Source organism: Hyperoodon ampullatus, assembly GCF_949752795.1.
Source record: "Hyperoodon ampullatus genome assembly, chromosome: 1".
In the NCBI taxonomy this organism is placed as follows: domain Eukaryota; kingdom Metazoa; phylum Chordata; class Mammalia; order Artiodactyla; family Ziphiidae; genus Hyperoodon; species Hyperoodon ampullatus.
Window position 1 is genome coordinate 15,458,141 of NC_136914.1, and position 10,743 is coordinate 15,468,883.

General features: G+C 40.1%; 1 pseudogene across 1 annotated transcript; it reads right to left on the reverse strand.

The window, feature by feature from the left end:
* Window positions 1-8,635: 8,635 nt before the first annotated feature.
* On the reverse strand, window positions 8,636-10,345 carry LOC307056798 (60 kDa heat shock protein, mitochondrial-like; annotated as a pseudogene). Its single transcript has one exon. The product of its transcript is annotated as a 60 kDa heat shock protein, mitochondrial-like (transcript).
* Window positions 10,346-10,743: the final 398 nt, after the last annotated feature.

The window sequence follows — 10,743 nt, forward strand, 5'->3', positions numbered from 1 at the left end:
GCAAGTTAAAGCAAAAAAACAAAACCCCCAAAACCAGAAAAGGCACAATTTAAAAATATTACACATTTTAAAAAGACAGAACTATACATACAGGGGATTTAGTAATATATTTTTATGCCAGTATACTGCAAATTTACACAGACAAATTTCTAGAAAAAAAATGTATCTTACCAGAGTTGTCTAAAGAAAACAGATCTATAGGAGAATAGGCCTATTAAAATTAAAGTAATTGAAAGAGTAGTTAAAAATCTACAAATGATGGGCTTCCCTGGTGGCGCAGTGGTTGAGAGTCCGCCTGCCGATGCAGGGGACACGGGTTCGTGCCCAGGTCTGGGAAGATCCCACATGCCACGGAGCGGCTGGGCCTGTGAACCATGGCTGCTGAGCCTGCGCGTCCGGAGCCTGTGCTCCACAACGGGAGAGGCCACAACAGTGAGAGGCCCGCATACCGCAAGCAAAAAAAAAATCTACAAATGAAACACTAGTCACATGATTTTACAGTGGAGTTCTTTCAAAAATTACATAACAGGAAATCTTTATTCTATGCATTCTGTACCGTATAATAAAAGGAATGGAAAAAATTCCCAATTAATTTTATGAGACTGTAATAATTATGATACCAAAACAAGAAAAAAATAATAAAAAATAAAATTATATCATACCTTATTATTTTTCTTTTTCATGTTAACTTTTTTTCAACATCTTTATCGGCATATAATTGCTTTACAATGGCGTGTTAGTTTCTGCTGTATAACAAAGTGAATCAGTTATACATATACATATGTTCCCATATCTCTTCCCTCTTGCGTCTTCCTCCTTTCCACCCTCCCATCCCACCGATCTAGGTGGTCACAAAGCACCTAACTGATCTCCCTGTGCTATGCGGCTGTTTCCCACTAGCTATCTAATTTACGTTTGGTACTGTATATATGTCCATGCCACTCTCTCACTTTGTCCCAGCTTGCCCTTCCCCCTCCCCGTATCCTCAAGCCCATTCTCTAGTAGGTCTGTGTCATGACTCCCGTCTTGCCCCTAGGTTCTTCATGAACTTTTTGTTTCCTTAGATTCCATATATATGTGTTAGCATATGGTATTTGTTTTTCTCTTTCTGACTTACTTCACTCTGTATCACAGACTCTAGGTCCATCCACCTCACTACAAATAACTCAATTTCATTTCTTTTTATGGCTGAGAAATATTCCATTGTATATATGTGTCACATCTTCTTTATCCATTCATCTCTCGATGGACACTTAGGTTGCTTCCATGTCCTGGATATTGTAAATAGAGCTGCAATGAACATTGTGGTACATGTCTCTTTTTGAATTATGGTTTTCTCAGGGTATATGCCCAGTAGTGGGATTGCTGGGTCATCTGGCAGTTCTATTTTTAGTTTTTTAAGGAACCTCCATACTGTTCTCCGTAGTGGCTGTATCAATTTACATTTCCACCAACAGTGCAAGAGCGTTCCCTTTCCTCCACACACTCTCCATCAATTACTGTTTGTAGATTTTTTGATGATGGCCATTCTGACCAGTGTGAGAGGATATTTCATTGTAGTTTTGATTTGCATTTCTCTAATGATTAATGATGTTGAGCACTGTTTCATGTGTTTGTTGGCAATCTGTACATCTTCTTTGGAGAAATGTCTATTTAGGTCTTCTGCCCATTTTTGGATTGGGTTGTTTGTTTGTTTGATATTGAGCTGCATGAGCTGCTTATAAATTTTGGAGGTTAATCCTTTGTTAGTTGCTTCATTTGCAAATATTTTCTCCCATTCTGAGGGTTGTCTTTTGGTCTTGTTTATGGTTTCCTTTGCTGTGCAAAAGCTTTTAAGTTTCATTAAATCCCATTTCTTTAATTTTGTTTTTATTTCCACTTCTCTAGGAGGTAGGTCAAAAAGGATCTTGCTGTGATTTATGTAACAGAGTGTTCTGCCTATGTTTTCCTCTAAGAGTTTGATAGTGTCTGGCCTTACATTTAGGTCTTTAATCCATTTTGAGTTTATTTTTGTGTATGGTGTTAGGGAGTGTTCTAATTTCATACTTTTACATTTACCTGTCCAGTTTTCCCAGCACCACTTATTGAAGAGGCTGTCTTTTCTCCACTGCAAATTCTTGCCTCTTTTATCAAAGATAAGGTGACCATATGTGCGTGGGTTTATCTCTTGGCTTTTTATCCTGTTCCATTGATCTATCTTTCTGTTTTTGTGCCAGTACCATACTGTCTTGATTACTGTAGCTTTGTAGTATAGTCTGAAGTCAGAGAGCCTGATTCCTCCAGCTCCGTTTTTCTTTCTCAAGATTGCTTTGGCTATTCGGGGTCTTTTGCGTTTCCATACAAATTGTGAAATTTTTTGTTCTAGTTCTGTGAAAAATGCCAGTGGCAGTTTGATAGGGATTGCATCAAATCTGTAGATTGCTTTGGGTAGTAGAGTCATTTTCACAATGTTGATTCTTCCAATCCAAGAACATGGTGTATATCTCCATTTATTTGTATCATCTTTAATTGCTTACATCAGTGTCTTATAATTTTATGCATACACGTCTTTTGTCTCCTTAGGTAGGTTTATTCCTAGATATGTTATTCTTTTTGTTGCAATGGTAAATGGGAATGTTTTCTTAATTTCACTTTCAGATTTTTCATCAGTGGTGTATAGGAATACTAGCGATTTCTGTGCATTAATTTTGTATCCTGTTAATTCATTGATTAGCTCTAGTATTTTTCTTGTAGCATCTTTAGGATTCTCTATGTATAGTATCATGTCATCTGCAAATAGTGACAGCTTTACTTCTTCTTTTCCAATTTGGATTCCTTTTATTTCTTTTTCTTCTCTGATTGCTGTGGCTAAAACTTCCAAAACTATGTTGAATAAGAGTGGTGAGAGTGGGCAACCTTGTCTTGTTCCTGATCTTAGTAGAAATGGTTTCAATTTTTCACCATTGAGGACGATGTTGGCTGTGGGTTTGTCACATATGGCCTTTATTATGTTGAGGAAAGTTCCCTCTATGCCTACTTTCTGAAGGGCTTTTATCATAAATGGGTGTTGAATTTTGTCGAAAGCTTTCTCTGCATCGACTGAGATGATCATATGGTTTTTCTCCTTCAATTTGTTAATATGGTGTATCACATTGATTGATTTGCATATATTGAAGAACCCTTGCATTCCTGGGATAAACCCCACTTGATCATGGTGTATGATCCTTTTTATGTGCTGTTGGATTCTGTTTGCTAGTATTTTGTTGGGGATTTTTGCATCTATGTTCATCAGTGATATTGGCCTGTAGTTCTCTTTCTTTTTGACATCTTTGTCTGGTTTTGGTATCAGGGTGATGGTGGCCTTGTAGAATGAGTTTGGGGGTGTTCCTCCCTCTGCTATATTTTGGAAGAGTTTGAGAAGGATGAGTGTTAGCTCTTCTTTAAATGTTTGATAGAATTCGCCTGTGAAGCCATCTGGTCCAGGGCTTTTGTTTGTTGGAAGATTTTTAATCACAGCTTCAATTTCAGTGCTTGTGATTGGTCTGTTCATATTTTCTATTTCTTCCTGGTTCAGTTTTGGAAGATTGTGCATTTCTAAGAATTTGTCCATTTCTTCCAGGTTGTCCATTTTATTGGCATAGAGTTGCTTGCAGTAATCTCTCATAATCCTTTGTATTTCTGCAGTGTCAGTTGTTACTTCTCCTTTTTCATTTCTAATTCTATTGATGTGAGTCTTCTCCCTTTTTTTCTTGATGAGTGTGGCTAATGCTTTATCAATTCTGTTTATCGTCTCAAAGAAACAGCTTTTAGTTTTATTGATCTTTGCTATTATTTCCTTCATTTCTTTTTCATTTATTTCTGATCTGATCTTTATGATTTCTTTCCTTCTGCTAACTGGGGGTTTTTTGTTCTTTCTCTAATTGCTTTAGGTGTAAGGTTAGGTTGTTTATTTGAGATTTTTCTTGTTTCTTAAGGTAGGATTGTTTTGCTATAAACTTCCCTCTTAGAATTGCTTTTGCTACATCCCATAGGTTTTGGGTTGTCGTGTTTACATTGTTATTTGTTTCTAGGTATTTTTTGATTTCCTCTTTGATTTCTTCAGTGATCTGTTGGTTTTTTAGTAGTGTATTGTTTAGCCTCCATGTGCTTGTAGTTTTTTACAGATTTTTCCCTGTAATTGATATCTAGTCGTTAGTGTTCTGGTCGCCAAAGATACTTGATATGATTTCAATTTTCTTAAATTTACCAAGGCTTGATTTGTGACCCAAGATATGATATATCCTGGAGAATGTTCCATGAGCACTTGAGAAGAATGTGTATTCTTTTGTTTTTGGATGGAATGTCCTATACATATCAATTAGTTGCTCTTGTTTAATGTATCATTTAAAGCTTGTGTTTCCTTATTTATTTTCATTTTGGGTGATCTATTGGTGAAAGTGGGGTGTTAAAGTCCCCTACTATTGTGTTACTGTCGATTTCATCTTTTATGGCTGTTAGTATTTGCCTTATGTATTGAGGTGCTCCTATGTTGGGTGCGTAAATATTTACAATTGTTATATCTTCTTCTTGGATCGATCCCTTGATCATTATGTAGTGTCCTTCTTTGTCTCTTCTAATAGTCTTTATTTTAAGGTCTATTTTGTCTGATATGAGAATTGCTACTCCAGCTTTCTTCTGATTTCCATTTGCATGGAATATCTTCTTCCATCCCCTCACTTTCAGTCTGTTTGTGTCCCTAGATCTGAAGTGGGTCTCTTGTAGACAGCATATATACGGGTCTAGTTTTTGTATCCATTCAGCCATTCTATGTCTTTTGGTGGGAGCATTTAATCCATTTACACTGAAGGTAATTATCGATATGTATGTTCCTATTCCCATTTTCTTAATTGTTCTGGGTTTGTTATTGTAGGTCTTTTCCTTCTCTTGTGTTTCCTGCCTAGAGAAGTTCCTTTAGCATTTGCTGTAATGCTGGTTTGGTGGTTCTGAATTCTCTTAGCTTTTGCTTGTCTGTAAAGATTTTAATTTCTCCATCAAGTCTGAATGAGCTCCTTGCTGGGTAGAGTAATCTTGTTTGGAGGTTCTTGTCCTTCATCACTTTAAATATGTCCTGCCATTCCCTTCTGGCTTGCAGAGTTTCTGCTGAAAGATCAGCTGTTAACCTTATGGGGATTCCCTTGTGTGTTATTTGTTGTTTTTCCCTTGCTGCTTTTAATGTTTTTTCGTTGCATTTAATTTTTGATAGTTTGATTACTATGTGTCTTGGCGTGTTTTTTCTTCGATTTATCCTGTATGGGACTCTCTGTGCTTCCTGGACTTGATTAACTATTTCGTTTCCCATATTAGTGAAATTTTCAACTATAATCTCTTCAAATATTTTCTCAGTCCCTTTCTTTTTCTCTTCTTCTTCTGGGACCCCTGTAATTTGAATGTTGGTGCATTTAATGTTGTCCCTGCGGTCTCTGAGACTGTCCTCAGTTCTTTTTATTCTTTTTTCTTTATTCTGCCCTGCAGTAGTTATTTCCACTAGTTTATCTTCCAGGTCAGTTATCCTTTCTTCTGCCTCAGTTATTCTTCTATTAATCCCTTCTAGAGAATTTTAAATTTCATTTATTGTGTTGTTCATCACTGTTTGTTTGCTCTTTAGTTCTTCTAGCTCCTTGTTAAACTTTTCTTGGATTTTCTCTATTCTGTTTCCAAGATTTTGGATCACCTTTACTATCATTATTCGGAATTCTTTTTCAGGTAGACTGCCTATTTCCTCTTCATTTGTTAGGTCTGGTGGGTTTTTACCTTGCGCCTTCATCTGCTGTGTGTTTTTCTGTCCTCTCATTTTGCTTAACTTACTGTATTTGGGGTCTCCTTTTCACAGGCTGCACGTTCTTAGTTCCCTTTGTTTTTGGTGTCTGTCCCCAATGGCTAAGCTTGGTTCAGTGTTTTGTGTAGGCTTCCTGGTGCAGGAGACTAGTGCGTGTGTTCTGGTGGATGAGGCTGGATCTTGTCTTTCTGGTGGGCAGGTCCACGTCTGGTGGTGTGTTTTGGGGTGTCTGTGGCCTTATTATGATTTTAGGCAGCCTCTCTGCTAATGGATGGGGTTGTGTTCCTGTCTTGCTAGTTGTTTGGCATAGGGTGTCCAGCACTGTAGCTTGCTGGTTGTTGAGTCAAGCTGGGTCTTGGCGTTGAGACGGAGATCTCTGGGAGATTTTCGCCATTTGATATTACGTGGAGCTGGGAGGTACTTGTGGACCAGTGTCCTAAACTTGGCTCTGCCACCTCAGGGGCACAGCCCTGACGCCTGGCTGTAGCACCAAAGCCTTTCATCCACATGGCTCAGAATAAAAGGGAGAAGAAAATAGAAAGAAAAGAAAGAAAGAGAGAGAAAGAAAGAAAGAAAGAAAAAGAAAAGAAAGTAAAATAAAGTTATTAAAATAAAAAATAATTATTAAGAAAAAAGTTTTTAAAGTTAAAAAAAAAATGGATGGACAGAACCCTTGGACAAATGGTAAAAGCAAAGCTATACAGACAAAATCCCACACAGAAGCAGACACATACACACTCACAAAAAGAGAAAAGGGGGGGAAATATATATATATATTTGCTCCCAAAGTTCACCTCAATTTGGGATGATTTGTTGTCTCTTCAGGTATAACACAGATGCAGGGCACATCAAGTTGATTGTGGAGATTTATTCCGGGGCTCCTGAGGCTGCTGGGGGAGATTTCCCTTTCTCTTCTTTGTCCTCAGAGCTCCCGGGTCTCAGCTTTGGATTTGGCCCCGCCTCTGCGTGTGGGTCGCCAGAGGGCGTCTGTTCTTCGCTCAGACAGGATGGGGTTAAAGGAGCAGCTGATTCGGGGACTCTGGCTTACTCAGGCCGCGGGGAGGGAGGGGTATGGAGTGCGGGGCGAGCCTGCGGCGGCAGAGGCCAGCGTGACGTTGCACCAGCCTGAGGCGCGCCGTGCGTTCTCCCGGGGAAGTTGTCCCTGGATCACGGGGCCCTGGCAGTGACGGGCTGCACAGGCTCCCCGGAAGGGGGGCATGGACAGTGACCTGTGCTCGCACACAGGCCTCTTGGCGGCGGCAGCAGCAGCCCCAGCGTCCCACGCCCGTCTCTGGAGTCCGCGCTTTTAGCCGAGGCTCGCCCCCGTCTCTGGAGCTCCTTTAAGCAGCGCTCTGAATCCCCTCTCCTCACGCACCAGGAAACAAAGAGGGAAGAAAAAGTCTCTTGCCTCTTCGGCAGCTGCAGACTTTTTCCCGGACTCCCTCCCGGCCAGCCGTGGCGCACTAACCCCTTCAGGCTGTGTTCACGCCGCCAACCCCAGTCCTCTCCCTGAGCTCCGACCGAAGCCCGAGCCTCAGCTCCCAGCCCCGCCCGTCCTGGCGGGCGAGCAGACAAGCCTCTCGGGCTGGTGAGTGCCGGTCGGCACCGATCCTCTGTGTGGGAATCTCTCCGCTTTGCCCTCCACACCCCTGTTGCTGCGCTCTCCTTCGTAGCTCCGAAGCTTCCCCCCTCCGCCACCCGCAGTCTCCGCCCGCGAAGGGGCTTCCTAGTGTGTGGAAACCTTTCCTCCTTCACGGCTCCCTCCCTGAGGTGCAGGTACCGTCCCTATTGTTTTGTCACTGTTTTTCCTTTTTCTTTTGCCCTACCCAGGTATGTGGGGAGTTTCTTACCTTTTGGGAGGTCTGAGGTCTTCTGCTAGCGTTCAGTAGGTGTTCTGTAGGAGTTGTTCCACATGTAAATGTATTTCTGATGTATTTGTGGAGAGGAAGGTGATCTCCGCGTCTTACTCTTCCGCCATCTTGAAGCCTCTTAGCTCATTATAATATAAAAGTTCTTTTAAAAATAGCCAGTTGAATTCAGAAATAACCCATTACTACACACACACACACATTTGTATATATATCATGACAAATCTGGATTTATCCGTGGAATACAAGGTTGCTTTAACATTAGATAATCCATACATCCACCCACATAATAACACTCTATGACAATAATTTCAAGAAGAAAAATCATATAAATATCACAGTAGATGAAGATCAATATTTAATACAATTCAATACTCTCTTTGTGATAATAAACAAACTCTTAGCAAACTAGGAATTGAAGGAAATTTGCATAACCATAAATAGTATCTACCACATTTTGCAGCATGCATAATATTTAATGGTGAAAACTTGGAATTTTTTTTTAACTTTAAACAATTGTTATTTCACAAAGGTTGTTACATAATTGGATATTGCTGTACTCTGTACCCAATTATCCTTACTCCACAGAAAGGCTGCTTCTTAGCTTCTCCTCTGTTGATGGCAATCACTAAAATCCTGATTTTAACAGAATAGTAGTAAAAATGCCTCAGTGATTTAAGTTGAAAGCAGTACATTGGTACATGGCTCTTATACTCATTTACTAGGAATGTAAGTGTCTTTATTCAAAAATACAAAATAAATTATCTGTAGGCATGGACAATGACAGCAGTAAACCATTCTATGTTGTCAACTGAAACCAGTAACTGATGGTTATAGTGATTTTCTTAAACATCAGCCAGACTTTTCTTCAGTCATCTCCTTCAACAGACCTCTCTTAAAGTTTCTGGTGAGGAACGCTGCCTTGAGCTTCCTCTCACAGTTCGTTAATGATGGTAAAGCCCTATTCTAGGAATTAGAACATTCCACCTCCCATAGCACTTCCCATTCCACCCATTCTGCCCATTCCAAGATCCTTCTCTTCTTTAGGAATTTCTGTGACTACAACTTCTGCTGTAGTTAACAGAGAGGCCACTCCAGCAGCATCCAGTAATGCAGTTCTTACAACCTTAGTTGGATCAATGATTCCTTTTCCCACCATATTCACAAAACCTCCAAGCATAGCATCATAACCAACTTCTGAAGAACTCTGCAAATTTTTCTCAACTATCAGTTATCCTTCAATACCTGCATTCTTAGCAATGGTCATTGCAGGAATTTTGAGTGTTTTTAAAATAATTTCTATACCAGTTTTTTGATCTTCATTAGCTGGAGTTATTGAATCCAAGGCTGGAAGGCACCGAAGCAGGACACAGCCCCCTCCCAAAACAATGCCTTCTTCAACAGCAGCTCGTGTAGCATTAAGGGCATCTGTAACTCTGTCTTTCTTTTCATTCACTTCAACATCACTTGTCCCACTAAACTTTAGCACAGGAACACCATCTGAGAGTTTGCCAGACGTTCATTCAGTTTTTCCTTTCCATATTCACTAGTTGTGATACCCAGCTGCTCGAGGATTTCTTGAATATGCTTTTCAATTTGAGCCTTGTCACCTTATCCTTTCAACAGCACGGCATCATCTTTGGTCACAATGACCTCTCCAACTTTTCCTAAGTCATGAGGCTGAACATCTTCAAGATTTAGAGTTAGTCCTTCTTCTCCAAATACTGCACCGCCAGTAGCAATAGCCATGTCTTTAAGCTGGTTCTTTCTATTGTCACCAAAACCTAGAGCTTTGACTGCTACAGCCTGAAGACCAACTTTCAGCCTATTCAAAACAAGTGTACTTAGAGCTTCTCCATCCACATCTTCAGCAATTATGACCAGGGGCTTACGGTGAGCGTTGGCAATTTCAAGAGCAGGAACAATGGACTGGACACTATAAATTTTCTTTTCACTCAAAAGAACATAGGGAACTTGGAATCCACTTTTCTGACCTTATGATGTATTAATAAAGTATGGAGAGATATACCCTCTATCAAACTTCATGCCTTCAATAATTTCTAGTTCATCATTCAGTGTTTTCCCATCCTTTCCTGTGATAACACCCTTTCCTCCAACCTTTTTCATTGCATCAGAAATGATGTTGCCAATTTCTTTGTCTCCATTTGCAGAAATCATAGCAATCTGGGTGATCTCTTTCGGGGTTGTCACAGGTTTAGACTGCTTCTTAAGTTCAGCAAGTACAGCAACAACAGCTAACATCACACCTCTCCTGATTCCACTGGATTAGCACTTTTGCTAACCTTCTCGAAGCCTTCCTTGGCAATAGAGCATGCCAGTACAGTAGCAGTAGTGATGCCATCCCCAGCCTCTTCGTTTGTGTTATTGGCAACATCTTGAACAAGTTTAGCACCAACATTTTTATATTTATTTTTTAAGTCAATGGACTTTACAACAGTCCATCTTTTGTCACTTTGGGACTTCCCCAACTCAGTAATCACTGTCCTTCCCTTGGACCCCACAGTAACAGTTACAGCATCGGCTAAAAGGTCTACACCTTGGAGCCTTAAGGTCGGGCATCTGCACCAGATTTTACATCTTTGGCATAAGCCTGAGTGAGATGAGGAACCAGGGCCCTGGACACTGGCCTAATCTGGTGAAGGACTGCGGGCAATCGAAGCATTTCTGTGAGGCAGTGGCACGGCGTGCAGGCGACAAGACAGGCCATCGGCAGTGGGTGAGGGCGGAATTTTTTCTTAAGATCAGGAATAAGATAAGAACATCTGCTTTCAGTGATTATTTTTACGTTTTTTTCCAGAGGTTCTCGCCAATATAATATAAAAATGAAATAAAAAACTAAGGCCTACAGAGAGATTAAAAAGGAGAGACTATAATTGTTCTTCTCAGACATTATGCATTGTATATTTTAAATGTTAAATGTATGTTAAAAAGTCCTTAAGATAGCAAGAAAGTTTAACAAAGTTATTTGATAAAAATCAAGAGAAAAATGTAATTGCAAGTTTCTAATAGTGATGGGGTTGCTTGCATTGAACCAAGCCTTCTACTTGGAACAATTATAAA